General features: G+C 38.4%; 1 protein-coding gene across 7 annotated transcripts in view; it reads left to right on the top strand.

The window, feature by feature from the left end:
- Positions 1-23,603, top strand: part of LOC100716365 (probable G-protein coupled receptor 141) — a 58,177-nt gene that overhangs the window by 14,949 nt on the left and 19,625 nt on the right. The window contains exon 1 of one of the 7 annotated variants that reach the window (XM_063233949.1): positions 1,604-13,533. The exons of the other annotated variants lie outside the window; for them this stretch is intronic. The gene's annotated coding sequence lies outside the window, so the exon portion shown is untranslated. Of the gene's footprint in view, positions 1-1,603; positions 13,534-23,603 lie in introns of those variants that run through there. 7 annotated transcript variants of the gene reach the window in all.

The raw sequence follows: 23,603 nt of genomic DNA, 5'->3' as shown, positions 1-23,603 counted from the left end.
TTGTATTTTCACATTTGCACTGGTATTTTTTTCTGCTAGGTACCTTCTGCCAGATATCCAGATACCTGGAATTTTAAGTGCCCAACAATAATTCAGATTCTTTCCTCTAAACTAAGGGCTCCATTGTATTTATGAATTGTTTGGGGAAGAGTTTATTTCACTTTCATCAAAAGCTAAAAGCAAGTATTGTGTCTTTGTCTGGAGTGAGATTTTTCCAAATGTTTTTTTTTTTGTGCTGGCTTTGTGTGGTTGAGTCCAGTCTGACCTACCCCTATATGGAACCCTGGCTTAGTGTGCTGTATCCTGGTCACACTGAACTATTAGCATGAAATTTCAAGGTCCTCAACATTAACAAGTAACCACTGGGAAGCCACTGCTGTCAGTACTCACTTATGAACTTGCCTTTCTGGATTTATGCTTTATAAAACTATTTTTTCTCATAAGATTTTGTATTTATTTCAAATTCATTCATAAATTTTAATGAGATGCTCTTATTGCCTAGTGATGTACCACAGTAGTAAAGCATGTACTTAGCATATACAAGACCTCAGGCTCAATTCCCAGCACAGTTAAAAAAGTTTAAAAAGGTAATTGGCATTTTAAGGTAATTTCTTTTCTTCCTTTCTTTTTTTTTTTTTTTTTTTTTTTTTTTGTGGCACCAGGGAGCAAACTTACAACCTTGTGCTTGCCAGGCAGGCGCTTATGCTGCTGAGCTAAATCCCCCAGCCCTTAAGGTAATTTCTACTGTGAATTGAATTCTGCACTTTCCAAATTGTACTATAGGTTCCTTACCATCATTACATTCTCAACACCTGGTAGAAATGGGCATTGATAATAATAAATAAAGAATAATTAGATGTATAGTTGGCTATTACTTTGATATTATTTAGATAGTTGGTGGTTTAAGCAATTTAAGAAATGTTACATTGGGAACATACTGTTACAGCTCTGAACACAGTAAAAGTCCTCCATCTGTAGTTTCAGGAATCTTTAAGATCAGTATTCCACAAGTTGGGGATAGGCTACGTTCTAAAACTTTCTTTAAATTCAGTGTTTTTTTGTATTTAAAGGGTATGTTTTTAAAGAAAATAATTCAATTGACCATGCATAATAAGCACAGGTGTTGCATTCTTGGACTCAATTGAGAAAAAAAAGTAGTAATGAACTTTTGTTTTGCATTGACTTATTAAAAACCATTATTCCATAAACTATACAGTGTAACAGCTATCTTCATAGCATTTACATTGTTTTAGGTACCATAAATCATCTAGAAATGACAAAACATGTGGAAGGAAGCTGGGGATTTAATTCAGTGGTTCAGTGACTGCTTGATAAGCGTGAGGTCCTGAGTTCGATTCCCAGTATAAGAAAGAAAGAACAAAAGAAAGATAGGTAGATAGATATGAGAGATGTGCATGTTATATGCAAATATTAGAATGTTTTATTTAAAAAATGAACAGCCACAGATGTTGATATACTTGGGTGTCTGGGATTTGAGCTCCTGCAGACACCAGTGGGGAACTGCATTCAGAATGTTGTTTTGCTCCCCAGACACACTTTGAGAGCTCATATCACTGAAAAAGCAATTGAATTATTTACATAAATTCATCTTAAAAATGCATTCTATATGTGTGTCTAATTTTATTTATATATCCTCAGTAAAGAAAAGAAATCTGGAGAATGTGATATAAATGGTGGATTTTGGCTTGCATTTATTGTCCTCAGGAAGGTGCATCCCCAATCCAGTGTGTTTACAAAAGAAATAACTTTTCCTGCCCTCTGCTCCTATGTTGGGAAAACAGATCTATCAGAAGATTTCATAAACCTGATTAGAAGTGACTATGAGATGACAGAGAATGAGAGAGAGACAGAGAGAGACAGAAAAATGTCCAAGGCAGGCAATTCAACTTTGAGACTGAAATGGTGAATACCTTTCATGCCCACTGGTAATGGGGATGTGAAGGTCCCATTCCCAGAGGTGAGAACCTGCACAGTTTTCCAGAACTACCCAGGCAGTTCTGCAGTGTGACCAGCACTGATGCATCTTTCAGGAGTGCTGAGAAAATAAAACCACCCCCAGCATTTCCACATGGAATGGGCTCTAGCATAGAGCTTCAGAGGCTGTGGCAGCACTGAGAGGGCAGGAACAGTAAAGGTCAGGTAGGGCTGAGGCTCTGCTCCTGAAATCAGGATATGCAGAGATCTCTGGAAACTACCAGTGAAGTGTGCAGCTGCTTGTGTGTGCGGTGTGATTTTGAAGAAGCCTGAAACCCACTGGGAATCTCATTTCACTTGAATCTCCCTGATCTTTGTGTTTTTAACCCATGACAAATAATAGCTTCATTTCAATTCCACCACTGTGACCACTGTGTACCTCTTACTATGGGAGCAGCTCATCCCACACTCTGTGGCCACGGATTCCAAAGGACACAAAGAAGAGGGAAGACAGTGCACATCTGATTACAGGTTAAGAACTGCTGCTTTGTGATAGATGAGTTTACAAAATCCATAGTATCTATGAAATTAAGCTTATTAACAAACTTGGAACACTGAAACGCTCACCAGAGCATTTATCCATATTTTTCCAGAAGTTAAACTGTCATAGTGGAAAGAAAACTTTTCAAATCTTCAGATTTCTTTAAGTTTCCAAAGAAAGTATCTTTTTTCCTCTCAAAGTTTAACTTTTCTGGTAGTGCTCAAAAATTTACAAATCAATAGCAAAAAGAGTCCATCATAAGTGTGTTGGTTACTTTTTCGTCCTTGCTGAGACCAAGTGACTGACACCCGAAAGTAAAGAAAGAAAGATTTATTTAGCTCAGTTTGTAGAGGTTTCAGTCTGTAATCAACTGGCTCCAAGGCAGTGTGACAAGGCAGACAGGCCCTGGAGAGGAGACACATTTCCTGGTGGTCAGACGGTAGCAATACAAGCAAGAAACAACCATAGCTCTTTCTATCCTTATATATATCCTTATATATATCCTTATCCAGGCTGCTTAGGGCAGGTAGTACTCACACCCTTAATCCCAGTGCCCTTGATCTTAGCATATGAATCAATTCTAGGGTCACACGCTCTAGATCCAGCCACTCTGAAAAAGCCCTACCCATGACTGCATGAGGCTTTGGGGGATATCAGGACAGAGTCATAACAAGAAGTTTCTGGTCCAGTAAATTAAAGCATACATATGGGAGAGACTCAGATGAATGTTATATTCAAATAGAGAGGCTTAATGATGGATGTCATGAAAATGTGACTGCAAGAACAAATAAACTGTCTGATACTAAAGTACGTGTTTTTTGTTCTCCACACCATTGCTTCACTTGTTAGCAAGTGACAGTATACATTTTGTAGAAGTTTTTTCTTTTTACAGAAATCTCAGTGCTTGATCATAGGCTTTTGCAGAGTCTGGGTATGGATGAAAAAAGAGAATCTCCTTCCAATGTGGCTGGCTTTCCACCTGCTTACTGAACCACTCAGCCACCTGGCATGTTCCCCACTTCTCTTTCACTCCTATGCCTCTTCCTCTTTCTCGTCCCTTCCTATGTTTCTGTAACTCTCCTCTCCTCCTCCCTTTACGCATTTTTAAAGGCTTCTGTTAAAAGGTTTGCTGGTGGAGCCAGACAGAGCTGTGATCAGTCCTGTGTGGGATTTCTCAGTGGCTAGGTAACATCAGACACTGTGTCCATAAAAAGGCATCATTCCAGAGGGAACCAGCTGCCTCCATAACTCTTGAGACTCTCTCATGCCTTAAGCAAATCAATGTTTACTGTTTTTAGGTCTATACTAATTTTAAAATATGGTGCTTAAAATCATGGTTGGTACACCTTTATTTTACAAGGGATGTATTGTCATCCCTGTTTATCTATAAGGAAGCTATAGGCTTAAAGACATCAAACATACAAGGAAACTATAGGCTTAGAGACCTCTAAGCTAATAATATCTAATTAGTGGTAAGCATCCCACTGTATTCTGGGTTTTCCTAATTATATAATATTTTTATGCCTCTTTTTTGGGAATTATAATTTATGAAGGTCATTGGCAAACCAGAATGTTCCAGTAGAATGATCATAATAAAGAAAATATTGAAAATCACACCAGCACTATCACTTTCATCAACAATAAACACTTACTGAGTGTGATATGTGTGCTAAATTCTATATATTTCATATAGATTACTCAAATGTATGTAAAATACTTAGTCCAACTTTATAAAATAGGAAGCATTATCCTTATTCCAATTTGAAGGTGTGGAAAATGTTAAGAATGGAAATGTTTGTCAACAGTGGGCCAGCTAATAAATGATGCAGGCAGGATTCCAGGGCCAAACTTTGTAGGCAATCAATTATACTCTGTAGTCAAAAGCAGTATCATAGTCACCTTAATAGCCTGAGTAAGAAAAGATGACAGGGCATAGAGGAAGGCAGAGGTTGAGTACAAAGGAAGAAGATGAAAATGTTCAGTTGATGAGGGAATATCAGTAGGACAGGAAAAAAATTCACTTTTTACAGTGCCTGAGAATGTAACCAGGATGACAGCGAGGGTGATACCCAGAAACAGATTTCTGTAATATGATACAGAACTTCCAGCAGTTGTTTCTGTCTAACTAGTCACAGACTTCTTCTTATAAAACAGTGAATTCTTTTACTTGGAAGTTCCCAGGTGCTAAGGAAATTTCCTAAATTGAAGAGAATATTGGATTTTATATGACCTCTAAGCTAAGAGATGACCTCTAAGATGCTTTGGATGTTCAAGTCAGCTTCTTTGATCTATCAAAGCAGCCTAACCAATTTAAGTATATAATTTTATATGTACCTGCATTGAAGCAAAATGAGTATAAATGTTTGAACCCAGGGAAGGAACTAATTTAGTCACTGAGCTGAGCTCCCAATCCAGTCTCAAGTGCCATCAGGGTTTCTTGCCAACTGTCTCCTGAAAAATGTCTTGGAGAAAAAGCTCCCCCAGAGCAGCCTATGTTCTAATTAAGTAGAAAACCATTGTTCTTGAGTTTAACTTTTTTACTTGGAGGACATATTTCTGCCTCTGCAGTTGAACGAGATAAGTAACAAAGGGTGGCAAAGGCAGGTGACAGTTTCAAGGAACAGCAAACATAAAAGCTGCTCGTGTGAGACCTGGAGAAATGAGCAGTGGTGACATGTCTTAGGGCAATCAAGCACACTGTGTTCAGACACGTCTTTGACTCCTCCTGGCAAAGACGAATGATCTCAGGATATTGGTGAGGAGAAGCAGCAAGGATGCTCAGGGTCTTCCATCGTGCAGATGAAGTCCTTCTTTACATACCCATTAGCTTCATTATGTAAGGACTCTCCAGAAGGGTGCGGCAGAAATAAGATGTCAGATCTCAGTGTTTGCTTCTAGAGCTCACTCAAATAATTCATAACGGTGACTACCATTTCATATGTTACATGTTTAGATATGGTATCTCAATAATTTACATGCAAAGGATGTTCTGAATTTAACAGTTTATGGTTGTTCTTTCAAATATCATGTCACATATCTTCTACATGATCCTGACAGGGAGATATTATTAAAGCGTATTTTTAATTGAACCATTAAGAGCTAATTATAAAGGTGCATGCTACTGTTCTGAATGCAACTATGATTCATTTTGTTTCTGTTAGCAAAGTCCTTATCATCAAATTAAGAAGTATGGGAAATTTTTTTGTGGTGGAGAAATGTGAAGTGGCTGAAATACTTAAAAATATTTGTTTATGATTGTGAAAATGGTAGTCTTATAATTGCAGTAAACTTGGCATACATTGAAAAAGTATACACAGAAAAATAAGAAATATTCACAATTCAATTGCCCAAAGAAACCATGCTTGCATTTTTAGTATAGTTACTTTTAATAAGTACCATACATACATAGAGATTATGTAGTGGACATTCCTGTGCATATACATTGTTGTCTGCTTTAGTTATGAAAATTTTCTATTCCATTTAATATTCTCAGTAAGCATTACTTTAGTAAATCGGTAGATCATGTGAGTGTGGCATAATACATGAAGCTTTTGGATTACTACTCTCTTGAGTATAGTGTACATATTTGGTAGATTTTGCCGATGCTGCTCTTTACAATTCCTGAAGATGGCTCCCATCCCAAGGAACACAATTGCTATCAGTGAACTTGCCATGCATTACCAAGTTGAGATCTAGAGATGAGGTATCAATTTCAGCTCTAATGAGCAATGTCGTTTCATCTTTACCATCAGGGAAGATTGTCATCATAGTTCATTTGTTTTATAGATAAAAACAGTCTTACTACGGTTTTAATTTTCACTCAGTTGAAAACCATTGATGACACCATGACTTTGTCTTGTCAGCACAACTCTTTGAGAGATACGAGTAAACAAAGTGTCTGTCAAGGGCAGTCTATACTTGATCTTTCTTTCTGCGCAGAGGTGAGACACACAGAGGAAACTGCCAACCAGGCTGGCTCTGAGGGATCAGGGCTGGCACTGAACAGAAGAGCAGGGAGCACAGCAGCGATGAAAATGCATCTGTTGTTTGTCAGCTTGCTTCTCTCTGTCCACTGGGAGTGTTTTCCATTGAGTGAACTGCGGCCAAATGCCTGCTGGGGCTCACATTCCTGTGATAAGCACTATTTCTAGCATTTGCTTCACAGTATGGAGTCTCTGTTCCTAAAGACTTCTCTGCAGAGCGCAAACCAAGGATGGGCTCCAGGGAGAGACGTGAACATCTGGTGGCTAGAAAATGTGTCAACAATAAATAGTTCCTTGGAGGTAGTGACCTTGTTCATGCTCCGCTCTTCTTAGTAGAAACATAACCAGTTGGCATCATTGTTTGTTTGTCTGGATAATGATTTCCATTCTCAATCTTTGGTTTTCAAATTGCTAATTTGAAAATGTTACTGTGGAAAACTTGAAATAGGTAGCAGAGTGGAGAACTATCCATTATCCAGCTACACGCCATTACATAAAATCTATTGTAGGGTGCTTAGAACTGACTCGGCTCTCCACAAGCCCCCAGGACTATTTCATTTTGAAGAAAATCTCAGATGTAATATCATTTAATCCATACGTATTTTCATATGTAGCTCTAAAAGATGTAACTTTTTAAAGATGATGTAACCAAAATGACACTACTATCTTGCCCCAGAAAATACTAAATAGCCAATGAGGTTCAAATTTTCCTGATGGTTTCACTGTTTTTATTTTTATAGTTTGTTTTCATTTGTCTCTTGGGTTGAGGTCCACAGTCCACATGGGACCTATACATTACAGAACTGCATTTGTCTAATGTGTATATTTTTGAAGCTATAATCCTTACTTCTCCTTTAATCCGCAGGCAACTCTAGATCTTATTGGTGGGAAATGTATTCAAATAGGTGCCCATGGTCTGGATTCTGATTGTTATTATGATGGTTACTTCTAGATACAACTAGGAAGTTAGGAATAGGACAGTGTTTCTGTTCTGCTTTCACAATTCTAACAACTATTTATTTATTTACATAACCATTTGTCCCTCTGCATGTTTGCTCAGTATGATTGCTGTAATTACTGATGTTCTAGGGGTGAAAATAGGGATAAGCCACCAAGTGATCTGGCTCTCAAAAATCTTCCTTTACACTTTGTCACACCAAGGAATTGAACAAACAAAAGATAAATCAAGGGAAGAGACATGTTATTTGGAGTAAAATCATGGAGTAACAGAGATAAAAATGACAACTACCAGCATCCGAATTGACCTGTTCCTTTGCAGATAGTTGTGCTATTGTTAGCAGAGGAAAATTAGCTCAAGGTGACCTAAATCAGTGGTCCTCAGGTAGAACATGACCAGGACTCTGCTACAGAATGTGTTCAAACCTGATTGCTGAACCTCTGCAAGAGGTTCTGACTCAGAGGTGGGATGACACTGCTGTATCAGTGCACTGGCTGAGGGGCACTGATCTGTGACGGCTAATTGCATAATTGCTTCTTGGCTATACTCTTGGTGAAGTACAGATGAACTCACTTGGAGCTACCTGGGAGCAAATGTTGGAGCAATCGAGTCATGGATAAATTGTGGATTGATCTGGTATGAAGTATGGAGAAGACTTGGTGGCCTTTCTTAATCTACTTCAATTTTACTTTTTAATGATAGAATCAAACCTTTGGGATAGTTCCTATTGAAAATCAAATCCTTAAAACAGTGTCTATCTCTCCTGGTAAATTGAAGATGTTGGTCTCAATTTCAGCCTGTTTCAAACACCAGGAAGCTTCCTGTGAGTCTTATAGAAGCTGGAGGCAATTTTTGTCTGGAATCCTGTGGCTTCTGTCTCTAAACCTCTTTTGGCCCACGTTACTTCTTATGGGATTTGTTTAGACATTTTTGAACAGAAAGTGAGCTGCAAACTAAGTATTGCAGAGATGCAAATTTTAATTCCAGACAAAAGACTACACTGATTTACTTGACTCACAGCCCCCACATTTGATTAAACACAGCCACAAGTGCTGAAGGTTTAAAGAACTCATAGTCCTGTGTGTGAAAAATGGATGACAGATTTCCCAAGAGTCAAGATAGATACCATCACTCAGTAGCAATGCAAGAATCTCAGGTTAAGAGCCATTTTTAGGAATGTAAAATGTCTAAATGCTTTGTGACCCTCCCCACAGATCTATTTCCTCTTCTCTTGTCTACTATTTGACTGGTAATAAGGGCAGGTTCCAAGAAGAAAGAATCTGCCCTAGAGAAAAGTTCCAGGGCAAAGGATAGGTGGGTGATCACAGGGGACTGAGACTCGTTTGTCTTCCTGAGGAGCCATTAGAATGCTCCCTTGATCGTCTTGTAAACAATGACTTATTCACCTCCATATTACTTAATAAGTGTTATCTACTAAGAACGCAAGAAATAAGGTTGGTTAAGGAACTCAGGGGTGTATGCATGGAAAGTGGGTAAGAAAGGTCTTACAGTGTATGAAAGAAACTAAGGAAAGAAGAGAGAGATGATTATCACTGCCTACCTTAATATTGCTTTTGATTGGACACAGAATTTTACTACTCACACCATCTGTCTTTGTTTCTCTAGGTAATTCATCAGTGTATCATGTCATGAATCAAAGACCTGTTTTTTTGGCAAAGTAAATCTGTTATCGGCAAGACAGCACAGAGTGGTTGTCCTTCTGGTGATAATGTCTGAACAGATGGAGACATTAATTTAAAAAACAAGTCACCTCCTAAGAACATTGTGTTTAGGTAGCTATTACCAGCAAAGTGCTATGTGATAAGTCATCCCAAAATTCAATAGCATAAAAGATCAATTATTTATCTTCATATACGTACGCTGTGCTTTGGCTGCAGGTGGCTCTTAGATTTCCTTCTATGTGTGGAGTTTGCTGACCAAGGCTGGGCTCTCCCTGATGGATTAGCACCCTCTCCCTTGTGTCTCTCTTCTTCTTCCAGGGACCAGAGGCTGACCCAGCATGCTCTGTCATAGTAACGATGGAGAAGTAAGCGAATGCACATTAAGGCCTAAGTTTGGAGCAAGTACACTGTCACTTCTACCTTTTTCTATTGGCCAAATGCAAAGCCAAGGGGTCAGAAATACATTTGCTCCTGCGGTGGGAGGAGCTACAAAGTCACCTATGATAATGTTGTAGGCTTGTGTACATAGGGATGGTAAAGAATTGGGCCAATAATGCCCTTAACACACTGTATGCAGGTTTTATTAGTTTAGTTCCACATTGTTACATATAAGACAGTTCAGATAGAATGCCATTGAATTTGGATGCTAATTTGCAATGTTTTCTTATGGGCAAATTATATTTTTAAAAAATACATTTAGCCCCCATGACGATGTATGTTTGATCTTGTTCAAAGTTTCTTCTTTTGTGATCTAGACTCCTCTAATTACTTTTCTGTATTTCCTGTGGTTCCTGTGGTATGCTTGTCTGCCTTGAGCCTTGTTAGCCAACCACAAATTCTTAGCCTTTATATCTGCAATTGGTCCCGTGCATGAAATATGCACTGTGTTCAGAGTTGCTACTAAAGAGCATCCAATTCATGCTTCTAAAATGCTCATCGGTTTTATACTCAAGTAAGTGAAATATTATTCTCTCCTTGGATATTTTGTGTAATTTCAGCCAGTGCGTATTCAGAACCTCCAATAGAAGCTTCTAAACTGGATCCCTTACATTTCTTTTCTGTCTCGAATGTTCATGATAGTTCTGCCTCAGTATCTTCCCAAAAGAACTAAGAGCATCATACCATTGTGATGTTTACACATCTATGCTTATTGCAGTGTTGATATTGTAATCTTCTTTATATAAACTGTATGCAGAGAGATTGCATGAATTGTTGAAGACCAAATTGGTAATATCAGCAGGATTCAAACATGTAATTTAGCTACAAAATCAATGGCTTTTCTACTATTTTCTACATGTCTTTTGTTTTTTCACTTCCACCACCTAAAAATACACTTTGGCTTTTGGATTTTCCTTGAGATGGAGTGCAGGGTAGCTTTGATGCTAGACATGTTGATGATATGTGTTAGTGGAATCCTTTCTTAGTCCCTGAAAGAGCTTATAGTTTGGCAAGGCATGTCTAATTATCTTCTAGGTAGTGGATGTGAGGATTTACACAACTATTAAATGGCCAAGCTGGAAGAAAAGCTCAGTATATTTTTCAACTGCATCACTTAAATTACTGCATTTAATCACAGTATTCAAAATGTATTATAGTCAACAATTTTGCTAATGGAACCATTTAGTTAATGCAGACACCAAAAAATGCATTTTTCTATAAAGTTCTAGGAGAATTTGGAAACGATGAAACAGTGGGTGTTCATCACATTTTAATAGCCTAAAGATAAATTAGTACAGGAGAGCGGCTGTGGAGTCAAGCAGTCAACGAGGTTCTGGAGTGTGAGGCTTGTCATAGAAAATTTTAGAAACTTGGGCTGTTGGTAACTGGTTGCTGGTTACATAATTTCTTGAATAAATTAAGTAAAAGAATAATTTTAAAAGCAGTAAAACTATGAAAATCTAAGGAACTTTGGAGAAAGAAAATTGGAGCTTTTTTCTTTACCCTGTCTTCATTTTCCACTTTGTACTATAAACGTAATGGTACAAAAGACCAACAGCTTCTTTTTCCTTGTGCTATTTTGATCTACCACTGTGTAGCAAGGAATATTACACCATGCTTTCTTTACTCGGATATGTAGAAACAGGATGTAAGCTGCTCGGTTCTTTGCAATCCCTTCCCTTTAATTTGTGTCTCAAACAATAAGAGTTTCAGAGAACTAATGAATGGTGTGTGTGTGTGTGTGTGTGTGTGTGTGTGTGTGTGTGTGTAGTTCAGAATACTGAACCAGGGCATTTGAACTGAAGCCCATTTTTATTTTATATTGTAAGAAAGCATCTTGCTAAGCTGTTCAGGTTGGGCTCAAATTTAGAATTCTCTTGCCTCAGCCACCCAGAGTACTAGGATTACAAGCAGGTTCCAGCCTATCTAGATTGGATTAGCTTTATCCTCATGAAAGATGTAAAATGTTTCTCCTGAATTCTTCTAGACCGATTATTACAAAGACTATTGGTTATTGATTTATTTCACTGAAAAAAATTTAAGGACAAAAGTCTCTAAATGCGGAAGAAGAGTAATGAAAAATTGATATTTACAGAGTGGCTGATCACCTGTGTTGGGTGCCTTACTTAATTTATTTCATTACTAGCCCCATATTATAAGTGAGGTAAACATAACATTCTGATCCATGCAAACAGGACAGAATTCTAACTTTCTTTTTGTTTGTTATGAGATTTTGATGGGTTCAAAACTTTTAGGAAACTTTTTTGCTTTCATATTAAAGCACAGTTCTTAGATATATAAACATGTTAGGGGAATAAATATTAGCATCATAAGATGAATATTAATTTAGTGTGTTGACTTCCTGTATGCAAATTTACATATCCCACTGTTTAATTCAAGAGAATTTGCCTCTGCCCAGATTTCCAGAAACAGTCCTGAAATTCATTCTGACTGGGCCATCTCGAGTCCATCATGAGTCAATCCTGCTCGGGAGTGAGACAGCAGTGGGGTGTGTTGCTCAGTTTAGCTCAGTCCATGTTCAGAATCCACTTGTGGAGTGAAGGGAAAGAGTCAGCTTCTCCAGAATGATGTGGATGTTGTGGAAATGAACTTGGAGGAAGACAGAAAAACAGAGTCTGGAAGCACAGGTAAACATAACCAATCACACGACATCATTCATTCTTCCCATGAACCAAACAACTGTCTTGCTAAAAACAGTGGGAGAAGTGCTAAAAGGTAGACATAGTTCCTGCCCTGAGCGTCTTTATTATTGGGGTAGGGGAGCAAACTTTGTAGCTTGAAATTTTGAAATGATGTGATACAATAGTTATTTGACTCTGAGGGTAGGTAGGGAGTCGCTTATGGGGAAAAATGGGACATCTTAGGAGGAGGAGAAATAACATAGATTGTGAAAAACTAGTTTAGATTTTTGGGGCCATGTGTGGTTAGTTGCTGAAAGAAGATGGGATACTGGGAAAAAGAAAAATAAACTTTATTAAGGGACAGAATGGACAAAGAAATTAGAAAAATAAGTAATGCCCAGGGCATTATAGAAAATTCTGGGTTCCAAAGCCCTAACATTACCAAGCTTTATTTGGGATCAGTTCTTAACAAACAAACAAACAAAAATAGGGTCAAAAACTTAGGAGTATGTTGAGAAAAGTCTCACTTCTTGTTGACTGAAAGTCATGACTTCCTTATTTTGGAGGGAGTTAGCCCTGTTTGTTAAAGAAATTAGTGCAGAAAACACTGCAAAGTGTTTGTTTTTAGTATGTATGGTTTCCCTTTAAGAATTTCTATTTCTGAGGCAAGTTTCAACTAAGTTATTTGTATATTTTTTTCTACTAGAGACCATAAAGTAGTTTAGCTTTTAGTCAAATTTTCAACTTAAATTTTTTTTTGTTTTTAAATATTAAGGGAAGTATTTTCGTATATACACTGGAAGTAAAGTGCCTGATGTGTAACCAGGGTAGTAAGAGGATTGAGCATGGCCTAGCTTTATACAAGATCCCTCGAAAGATATGTGAGAGGTTTCCCAGTTAGGGAGCCTTAATTTTCCATGCTGAATGTGAGCCACAAGAAATAATTCCATATCCAAACCACAGGTATGATTCAAGACAGATGGGCCTTGCTAATTATGTGTGTCTCCAGCTAAGGTTCAAATTTACTTGATTTTCCTAAATGTACAGAAGACATCATCAGATAATATGGGCCAGAAAATACGAGTGAGGCCTTGTAAGAAGAATAAAAAACTGTTTTCAAATCTTAGACAGGGAAAGTTATGCTTCCTTTCAAAATATGTGGGCTAAAACTGAACCAAAAAAAAGGAATTATAAATATTGCCAAAACTTCCGTTTTTACTGAAACTTCCCATTTCCCTAAAGAGTAAGTGTATTGAGGACAATTTCAAAAGACTAACACTAGATAATGAAAGTCTACACGAAGATTGGGTACTTGCTGATAGATGCATGTCAGACTGAAACAGAGAAGACTATGGTAATTCTCATAAAGCCTTCAGTATTTGGGTTTTCTCTGGGATGCTGTTTCCCACACTCTTACCCCACATTTCTCTGTCTTCAGCTCTCACCCTTTCTCTGCCAGTCAAATCCTTCTCATCCTTCAGTTTAACTTCAAAAGCAGCTTCTCCATGAACCCTTCCTGGTCTCCTCCTCAGTTCAGTTTTTCTCGTTTTCTCACTGTGATACTCTTAAGGCACCATCTGATTCCATCTCTTTCCTGTTTTTTCCACCTATATGGTCTCCTTCATTAGATTATAAACTACTTGAAGGAAACTGACCTTGTTTTCCGTTGTGTTCTTCATGCACTCTTTATACATCTTTTGAGCAAACACATGCATCTTAAGTACAACAGTTCAAATTATTCATAAATATAGTTGTATATTAAATATTCCAGGACATAAGCACTATGGTATTGATATAATGGAGTGAAACTCTCAACCTACTATATGTTTGGTACCAGTTTGTGTTCTCTAAAATCAAAGAACAAATTTCAGGAACAATGGATGTTAAGATCAGAATATCTTTATTGAGAGAAAAGAAAGCTTCTGCCTGAAAGAGAGATGGAAGGGCTTCTGAGTGGGTTGTCAAAGACTTTCTTTTCCAGAGACTTAACCATGAGTTAAGATGGGTCCAAGGTGGGGAAAACATGGGGGCTCACAAGGCAGGTAGGCATAAGGTGGTACCGAACTAGGGTTAACCAATGAGATTAATTGCTCAAGTAAAAATTGATTAAGTCAGAAACAAATGAGGAAGTGAGTCCTGTAGCAAGCCTGCATGCTTAAAGAACAGTGACTCTTACAGGGAGTTGGGATGGTGACTTCTGGCTTCCTCAGGGTGGAGTATACCTATTAGAATATCAATCCTTAGGATATGGGTGTATTTGTTTGATCATTTGTCTTGAGGTCTGGCCTATATTGGGGGGTGTCTATCTCCCCCACAGTTGAAAGGTATCTGGTCTTCTGCACTGGCTCCTTCAGGAGCTATCCCTGTCTGACTGCCTGTAACATTTCTATCTAACTAGTTGCCAATACTGGCAAAATATAGCTGGCAAAATATTCTTTTCTTTGCTGTAGCTGAAAGAAATAAATTATACTGAAATTCTCCATAATTAAAAAGTTTACAAATAGTAAGGGAGATTTTAATCCTTAGTTTCATCAATTAGTCAACAAAAACTTTAGTAATTAGTAGGTAAGCAGTATCACACTATTGATGGGCTCAATATTCAAGGTCCCTGTTCTAGTGAGGAAAACGGTCAAATGATGTTCAAATTAATGAACAAGTTTACAGTTCAGCATTCTGCTAGGTGCAGCAGCTTTAGAGAAAATATGATGTAGAAGGTCATTCCTGCTGGTGAACTTGATTTCAGACAGAGAAACTCTTAGGCATGGAGCTTCCAGGAAAGACTAAGAGCTGGTAAAGGACACACTGCTGAGGAAGAATGGTGGTGAATTTGTATTCCATCTCCATCCACATTTGTCTCACTCTTGGCTTCCATGAAATCACAGAGGTTGCAGAGAGTAAGAAAGTCTCCTTGGCTAGTTGAGTGACAGCACAGGGATTTTGTCAAGCTTCAAGTGCACACTTGTAGCAGAGTTAAGCTACACATCTCCGGCTGGGTTCAGATTCACTCCTCTGAGGGCTTCCAGGTTGGTCTGTGGGGCGGGGGAATTTTGGAGGCATGAAGAGTGAGCTTTACAGTTTTTCCTTGAGGCTTTTCAGTGAATGATCTTCTTCCTGCAATCTCAAAAGTCTATGAAAATGAGTGTTTAAAATAACCAAGAAAGTAAATGAGCATTTAATTTGTTAAAATGTCCACACAGACAGGGGGTTTTCTGAAACCCCAGCATCAGATTTGGGGGCCAGGAAGAAATGTCTCTGGCTACAGTTCTGCTGTTGAATCTAAGGTTGGAGGAGTGAGATAGGATTGCAAAATCCAGGTTTTTGTCAAGTCACAGAATCTCAGGATTGGCCATTTTCTTGACCTGCAGATTCAGTGTTAAAAAATCTGGCACACACACAAAAATCTGTCAAGTTTTTCAGAGAATCTTTGGGTTTCTTCTGTGGAGACTGAGTGAATCAGTGACAGACTTGCTTCCCTCTTTCAAGACTTATGGGAACTTACTTCAACCCCTGTGGTATGCGGTGGGGGATAAACATTTGGAGGGAAGAGGTGACAGCCTGAATTTTCACAGGCATTCTATTAGAACTACCCATAAGAAAAGACAAAAAAAAAAAGTGGGTCCATCAGTAATTAGAGAGAATGAGGGAGCCAGAAGACAGCAGAGTCCAGCTGCAGCTGGTGGCTAGTCTTTGGAGGGCTGGTCTTTGGTTAGAAAAGAAAATCTAACTACAACTGGAACCACGAAAGAAATGGACAATATGTGGAGTGAGGGGCGGGTTTCAAGGAGGCTTGAGATGCTGAAAGGGCTGGAGGTAAACCAGGTACTGGGCAGAAGGCAAGTTCAAGAAAGGAATGGCATGACTGATGCTTGGTGTTTCCAGAAAAAGGTCACATCTGGCCATTCATCTGGGGATGACTTGGCACAGAGTAGCAGGCATTGCAGATGCCAGCCTCTGACAACTAGATATGGCCCTTCGCAGACCTGGCCCTCTGGGGCACAGCAGGTGAATAGATGTTTTGGTTTATCCAGTATTGATGGTTGGTAACTTCTTTCAGTCATTCTGACATGGAACATAGATCTCATCCTACTGTAATAATCTCTTGGTGAGATTTACAGTCTCAACTATGGGCGGGTAAGGGCTTGAGTTCAAAAAAGTAAAAGAAAACTAAGAAGGGGTTTAGGACTCCCTTTAAGACAAATTAGATTTTAGTAATTAAATTTTAAATGTAGTTTTGTTTTTATCTTACACTGTAATCTTTTCAAACATTTATTGGCTTTAGAGAATACTGAATGGGCCCATTTTAATTACTTCTCCAAGTCTCCTGCTAGTATTCAAATTAATTGCTTTTAAATAGCCTGATAACTGGTCATAGAGACATCAAAAGTGCACTGGCAAACCCAAGGACTGGCTATCGAAGGCAAATTCAGAGTTTGGAAGGAGGCACGGATGAAGCAGAATAGCTACTATTTTTGCCTCCCCAGAAGGGTAGTTTCTGTGGTGCTGTGGCCCTGTGATGTGGACAGACCAACTGGGCTTCGGAGTTAAGCATATGAGCATCTCATATCGGTGCTACCATTTGATGGATGAGAAAAATCTAGGAGACTTGCTTAACTTTCTTGAAACTCAATTTCTTCATGTAAAATCTGAGATAAAAACACCCACATTGTAGACTCCTTGAGAGAATTATAAGTAACATATGTGTAATTTTCATCATAGTTTCAGGAAGAGAGGAACTACTCAGGACTTGCCAGCCTAAGTGATCGATCAAGTATACTACAACAGACATACCCGTTATTGATCAGAAATCATAAATCAGATGTGCACCAGTTTGAACAGAAAGTGAGGATTAGCTTTAACAGCCCGGCCCGGTTGGTTCTATATCACATTCACTTTAGAAATCTTGCTTTTCAACCATAAATGTTGGTTAATTTTTCAAATGAAATACTCTCTTTGCCTTGTTTAATGGGATCAACATTTTCTAAATTCATTTTCCATTCCTAGTCCTCCTCAGATTTTCTGCTGGCATGAAAGCTGGATTTCCTGGAGATTACATTTGCCCCTAAAATAGAAGTCAGTGATTTCTCCAGGGCTTTGTTCAGATGTAACGGGCACTCTTAGTTTGATCTGGGGACACCTGAAGATCTTCTAGGGGTGTTTTTTGTTTGTTTGTTTGTTTGTTGTCTTTTTCATTTTTATTAGTACCAGGGATCGAACTCACAACTGCCTGCTTGCAAGGCAGGCGCTTATGCCGCTGAGCTAAATCCCCAGCCCTTATTTCTTACATTGTGCACTTGGCTCACCAAGTGCCTGCTGATTGAGCATCAGTCTTCAGGAGTAATGAATTACTTGAAGATAGTGTTTTTCCCCATGTTATTCCTTTCCTTGCTAATTTCAAAATTTTGTCCACAAGAACTTCAGATAAAGATTGCTGGCTGATTAGAATCATCTGGATAAAATATTTTAAAAATACACAATAGGGGATAGCTTAATCTAGAGAGCAGGAATGAACTTTTAAGGAGCACTTTGCATCTTTGAATATAAATCAGTTTGGCATCTAATTCTATATCCATAAATATTACGTCTTCGCATGACCATTCTTGTTAGATATCACTTTCTGGAAATCATCCAAAATATGTAAATTTCTTACTTCACAAAAGCATTTGTCAAAATTATTTATAACCATATTGAGTTAGAAATATATCACATTTGAAAAATTAACTAAATGATTTCAGAAACATCTACTTGAGAAGATATTATGCAGTCATTTAAGACCAAAGACACATCAAACCCCAGTTCTTATGATGAAAAATACATCTTAAAAATCAAAGTACTCTGTGATTATTACTATCTAGCTCACGCAGGTACATGGAAAGATGCTAGCAGGAAATATACTAAAATATGAAAGAGTAAAAAAGATTCTGCTCATCTAATATTTTCTTACTTTCTTTTATTTAGCTGCCTCTTTTTCTAACTTTTTTAAACCAAGAAAGGAAATAAAACCCTGGTGGTTCCTAGGAAAAATAAAGCAGGTGAGCAGTTGGTTAGTTAAACACACAAACTAGTCCAGTGGCCAGGAAGGAAAGAGACTCCATTGTCATGCTATGAATGGAACCCACTGCAGGTGAACTGCGTTAAGTAATCTCAGGAAAAACAGCCTACTTTAGTGCATTCCTGTTATTGTCTTACGTTCTGATGCCTCATGGAACTTAAGGAGACATGTAGACAAGGGAACAACCAGCATTGCTAAATTCAGTGGTCCTTTCTGTTCTTGGAACATGCATTCCAAGATCCCTCGTAGTTGGCTGAAACCTGAAGCATTGAAGTTCCAAACCCAGGAACTTAATGGCTTTCCATCCTAATAAGCACTTAGTGCTCACCCTGCCCATAACTTCTGCAGGTGCGATAATAAAATTAACATAACTTTGTTTTTCATCAGTTTCAGGGAGAGAAGCTGTTTTTTTTTTTGTTTGTTTGTTTGTTTGTTTTTTTAAATCCTAGATCTTAGCAACCTCAGCTTTGAAATAAGATTTTTCTTTCTATTCTTATTAAGTCACTTTTTTATTTAGAGGAAGCACTACAGGGCTTCTCTTTGGCATATCTGAACTGCAAGCATTTCTGCCTTTGTATTTTGGAGCTGGTATTAAACAAAATAAGAATGACTTGAACACAAGCACTGTGATGCTGGGATTGCTGATCTGCTCTTTAAGTAACTAGATGGTTGGTGTCATAAGCATGGACACACATTAGACAAAGGGACAATTTGTATCCTAGCTAGGACCCAGAAGGATGGCAGGAGATTTTATCGTCATATTCAGAGTGGTGTGGATCTTAAAATTTGTGAATTGGGGGTGGGAAGGGACTTTCCACTCAATTTTCTGCAGGTATCTGGAACCATGGGAAATGAAGCAGCAGAGCAGAGAGAACCACTATACCAAGGGTTGTCTGCCTGATGCTCTGCTTGCATACATGTTCATACAGACATGCCTCTCAGGCCTATTACATGCTGTCTTTTTAGCTGGGGAATAAAGCACAGCAGATGAGGGTAATGAAGTGGAGAGGTGATCATGGCATCACAGGGCACTCAGGAATGCCAGGAATGCCCCCACCACCACCACCACTCCTAGACTTTCCAAGAACAAAGCAGAATTCTGAGAAAGAAATTTCTTACAAGCAGGACTTCCAGTAGGATGGAGATCAGAGTTCACAGCACATCCTAGTACCTCTCCACCTACAGATATGTGCAGAGCTCTCCCTGGGGTGGGACAAACTCATCCCAGACAGTTCCTTCCTGTGAGAAGCAGTTGGCAAAACAGGTGCCTGACGTGCTGGGTGATGTGGTTCTTGCCTGTTATAAAGCCTCAGAGTTTCGATTTCATGATACTTAGACCTCAGCTTCCGTTTCCTCCTGGGTAACTGGAGCATGTTTTATTACCAGTTCCAAAGTCTGCAGTCTGCATCACTCCCCAAGTGACAGGATAAATAACTGCTCAAACCAGTACAATGCCCTTTGGTGGCATGGATATTTTGATCAGTAACACTGCAGGGTAAACTTTACTTCCAGCTGTCTAAGGAAGTACTTTTAAATCATGGTCATTGAAGGTGCTGGAGATTCTTGCAAGCTTGTACAACAGAATATACAGAAGAATGTAAGGATGCCAGTGAGACAGCATCATTATGAAAAAGCACCACTTTGAGGGACTTTTTAGTACCCTACTTAGGCACATAATTCTCCCCAACAGATTTCTCTAGGGTTAATTTTTTGTTGATGTGGATGCTCTGGATATTTTTAGGCAACTTTTATTTTTATTTTGTTATTTTGTTTTTAGCTGCCCTGAGATGATCCTTAATGTGATGCTGTCGCCTCAGAATCACTTCCCAATACATTTTGGGTAAAATGCTGCTGGAATTTTGCAGAGTGAGTGATGAAAGTGACTGTTCCTATTCACTTTCAAGGAACACACAGGATGTAACAGCTGTGAGGATGTCTCAAAGGCACAATGCCATTTGTCCTCCAAAGAGCGTCTCTCAGGAAACCTCCTGTGCTTTGTGTCCCTTCTGGCTCCTCAGGGTGTCCTGGAGTTTAGCACATGGGGTGGCCTTAAGCAGAGCTCTGTCAGGAGATGCCTGCTTCTATCTAGTTCCCCAGCATCACCCTGCATCATCCTGGGAATGGCTGCATCCTGGGAATGGCTCTGTTTTCAGAGGCACAGGCGGGATCACCAGGGCTCAAATGCAGGATTTGTGCGTGCCAAGCTTGCTCTCTACTGCTGAGACACACCCCAGCCCTGCCTTAATTCACTGTCAATGTTTCTCCCTCACCTTCCTCATGACCAGGTGATAATGTGTGACACAATCTCCCCCCTCTTACCTTCTCTCATGTTGGGTATTGAATTCAGGGCTTTGGAAACTGAGCTACCTCCAGCCCTTTTTACATTTTGTATTGAGAAACAGATTTTCACTAAGTCACTAAATTGTCCAAACTGGCTTGAATTTACAATCGCCCTGCCTCATCTCCCAGGGATTGGGATTACATGGTGCTGGAATTACAGGGATTACAAGTGAATGCCACCAGATCCAGTTCTCTGTCTTTCTCTCTCTCTGTCTCCCTCTCCCTTTCCTTCTCTCCCTCTCTGTCTCTCTCCCTCTCTCTCTTTACCTCTCCTTCTCTCTGTCTCTGTCTCTCTCATTCATGGGATATTTTTCAGCTTTTAGTTTTTATTATTACATGTTTGCATGCATAACATTTATGTTCCTTGTGCTGAGCTGGTGCACAGATACAGCATGTCTTTCTTTCTTTCTTTCTTTCTTTCTTTCTTTCTTTCTTTCTCTCTTCTCTCTTTCTTTCTTTCTTTCTTTCTTTCTTTCTTTCTTTCTTTCTTTCTTTCTTTCTTTCTTTCTTTCTTTCTCTCCTTTCCCTTGCCTTTCTCTCTCCTTTCCATATCTTGACCCTTTCCCACTTAGAAACATCTATCTTCCTACTTCCTATTATTGGTCTTTTTATTTGCTCTTTATTTATACTTTGGGTTTCTCATACAAGAGAAACCATGTGATATTTAAGCTTGTGTGTCTGACTTATTTTACTTTTTTACCTCAAGGTGCATCCACTTTCCTGCAGTGACTCAAGTTTATCCTTTATGGCAGAGTATTACATACAAATATCGCATTTTCTTTATTCATTCATCTGCTGATGGACATATAGACCACCTTCAAGACTGAGCTGTAGTAATTGTGCTGTTATAAACATGAGTATGCATATATCACTGTAACATGATATCTTTAACTAGTCAGGGAAGCTAGCTAGAAGGGAAATAGATAGGTCAAATGCAATTTCTAGTGTTCCTTTCTCAAGGAATTTCTACGCTTATTTTTATATTGGTTGTATGAGGCTTCTTTCACTCACCCCATTCTTGCCAGTATTTATTTGATGTTTTGAGGATAACCATTCTTTCTGGGATAAGATAAATTCTCTGTGTTATTTTAATGTGCATTTCTTTAATGAACAATGATACTAACATTTTTAATGTATTTATTTGGCACCTACACTTCTTTGGAGATGTGACTATTTATTACTTGCCCATTTTTTATTGGATATTTTATTTTGGAGACATCTATTTCTTTTGAGTTCTCCATATATTCTAGATATTAGTTCTCTGTCCATGGAATAACTGGAATATTTTTCTCCATTCTGTAGGTTTCTTTCCATGATATTGGTTGTTGTCTTTGCTGTGCAGAAGCTTCTTAATTTGATATGATCCAATTTGTTGATTCTTGGTATTATTGGTGTTCTGTTCAGAAAATCCTCACCTATGCCTTCAAAAGTTTTACCTGTTCTTTCTTCCTTCCTTCTTTTCTTTTTCTTTCTTTCTTTCTTCCTTGCAAAATATATTTATTGAGAGAAAGAAAGCTTTTGTCTGAGGGACACAGGAGAGGTCCCGAGTGGGTTGCCAAAGATTCTATCTTTTCTAGGTGCTTTTATAGAACAAAACCACAAGAGTAGGTGGGATCAAGATGGGAAAAATAGGAACTCTCAAGGCAGGTGGGCATGAGATGGGACAGAACTATGGTTAACCAATAAGATTATGAGCATAATTGCTCAAGAAAAGTTGACTAAATTGGGATCCAATAGGAAAGTGAATCACATAGCAAGTGAAAACAGGGCCTTTGCCTGTAGACAGTTGGATTAGAGACTTTTTCTAGCTTCCTCAAGCTGACCCAGGTACCTATTTAGAATATCAATCCCTGATGTTTATACTTAAGGTGTGTTTTCATTTCTTTGTCTTGAGATCTGACCCATAGCAGAAGTGTCTGTCTCTTCCAAGGTCATAACATACCTAGTCTTCTGCACTGGCTCTTTTGAGGGGGCAGCTCTGTCTGACTGCCTACAATATTTCTAACTATCTCAGCTTGTTTATAACATTCCCACCTCTGAAGAAGTATTCCGAACATCTGTGAGGGAGAAATAGGTGATGAACTTCTGGCTTGTTTATGCTGGAAGGGGGTCATAGTTGTTGATCAGCAGTCAGGGATACTCTACAGAGGGCCTATCTAAAGACCCTTGATAGACACCAGGCATTTTCGTTGTGGGTAAGCACACAGCTTTAAGTCTAGAGGAGACAAAGCCAAAGAAACAAGTATGCATGGACCAAATAATAGAGTCAATAGGATAATTATGAGTATAGTTAACAAAGATTTCCACCAAATAAAGCTAGTAATGGTTTTCCATAAGGAGGATAAAGATAAGTTTCAGGAAATTTTAGAGTCTGACATGTCATTGATTTGTCATTTAATATCTTGAACAGCTATTAAGATATTAGCAGAAGGATCAGGAATGTACACACTACATTCTATTTTTACAATTGGATGTTAGAACATCCAGTTTTAGAGGACAGCCTATCACATTAATTTTACTTCTTCACTGAGGAGAGACAGATCAGGTGCTGTGTGATTTAATGCCTGTTGAGTTAAAGCCTCGATGTGTATCATATAACTCTCTCTGGACAAGAATCTAGTGGATCCCAATAAAAAGAATCTAAAAGGAATCTAGCATATTTGTTATTGGTTTTATCTATGTGATTACTGGGGGTTTGGTATCCTTTAGGCAAGAATAAATTTTAATTAAAACATGTATAATCAAAGTCTGTATACCAAAGCATGTGTAATCAAAGCATGGGCATTAAAGCTGATAGTAAGTTTTAGAAACCGTTTTTAAGCCATAGCAATTATAATCCATTGGCTCTTAGGTTCCTTTATTGATGGAGTCTGACATTTTGTCATAAATTCCTCTAGCTTGAGTTATAATCATTGCTAAATTTTTTATGAGAACCAGATTAATGCATTATTTTGAACAATGCAAAACACTGTTAAGTTTTTATATATGAACAACAATATTTATTGAATTGGTAAAAAAAAAATCTCAGCATCATT

This window comes from Cavia porcellus, unplaced genomic scaffold (assembly GCF_034190915.1).
Source record: "Cavia porcellus strain 051 isolate PalLab524CR breed Dunkin Hartley unplaced genomic scaffold, mCavPor4.1 scaffold_23, whole genome shotgun sequence".
NCBI classification, from domain to species: domain Eukaryota; kingdom Metazoa; phylum Chordata; class Mammalia; order Rodentia; family Caviidae; genus Cavia; species Cavia porcellus.
The sequence above is the reverse complement of the archived record's forward strand: the minus strand, read 5'-3'. Positions and strand labels throughout refer to the sequence as shown.